Below are 1267 nucleotides of genomic sequence, written 5' to 3'. Positions count from 1 at the left end.
ATGGACAGCGGTGCCATCGTGAAGTCAAAGATTCAAACAGTCAGACAGCACGCTGAAGCAAAGCTGCTGCAGCCAGAGGCAGCTGAGAGGAACTATGGAGAATCCATGAAGAATGACAGCCTGTGATTGGTCACCAATAAAGAGCAGAGAGCCAATAGGATGAAGGATCATGTAGGCATCCAATTAAAACGAATGAATGCTGCAAAAATAATTTAAAAAGGGTAAAAAAAAAGATAGACAGAGACGAATAAATAGCAGGGATCAGATGGAATAACTTTATTCTCAAAACAAAACTGATATCAATGAGACAAGAAGGGTTTTAGCTTCACATCTGACCCATAATTACAAACAAAGAACAACATACCAAGGGTATGCAAATCAAGATCAAGTGTGAACGTTACTGTGAAACCTCAGCCACGTTTCAGAGAAGATTTACGTACTTTGTGTAGAGTCAGCGGGTTCCTAAACTGGGGCTTGGGCCCCTTAAATGGGTCAACAGATCATTGCTTAAAGACAGCAGAAAGACCCAACAGAGCAAGAACCAAATATTCACCTGCATATCTGTGAATTAAATTATGATCATAAACTCTGAGCAGGGCTGTTTGAGTAACTGACAGAAACTCATCTCAAATGCAAAAAGCAGGTAGAAACACTGGAAGCTGGTTGGCCAACACTTTTTCTAAAATTTTGGAGATAAAAGGACATTTTTAAATTGGTCTAAAGTGCTGAGGAAGGGACAAGTCGGGGTTAAAGCTTTGTTTTGTTTTTTAAAAAAAGGCAAATAGCAACCTGTGTAAAATACGAAGCCAGTTCTTAAATGCAAGTCTGATGGGTTTTCCTCCTATTAAGCATCGCTGTCTCTGTTGGCCCTTCAATTGCTGATTCATTTAAACAACATTTGGAGTGAAAATCAGTTGTTTTATTCACACGTCTATGAGATGACCTGAAGTGCTTCTGCCCTCTCAGCGTCTGTGCTCAGAGAAAATCTCCAAACTGACTCCAGTCCAGATCCGTAAGCAGCTTGTAGAGCTGGAATGCTTTTGTTTCACAACAAATGAGCCTGCAGATTACAGGAGATGATTTTAATTTGGTGAGAGAATAAATAAGAATCAAGCCTTTATTTTTCTAACAGAAACAAATGAACTTTGACACAAAGAAAGGTCAGCAAACACACAGGACAGAAGGAAGGAAGTGTGTTTGACTGAGGTGTTTTTCAGCTGGTAAAGAGACACAAATATTTTAGTTGCTTATTTTTAGAAACATTCGG

The sequence above is a fragment of the Pundamilia nyererei genome, unplaced genomic scaffold (assembly GCF_000239375.1).
Source record: "Pundamilia nyererei isolate P.nyererei 1_Seehausen unplaced genomic scaffold, PunNye1.0 scaffold00281, whole genome shotgun sequence".
Classification (NCBI taxonomy): Eukaryota; Metazoa; Chordata; class Actinopteri; order Cichliformes; family Cichlidae; genus Pundamilia; species Pundamilia nyererei.
This window is presented reverse-complemented; position numbering follows the sequence as displayed.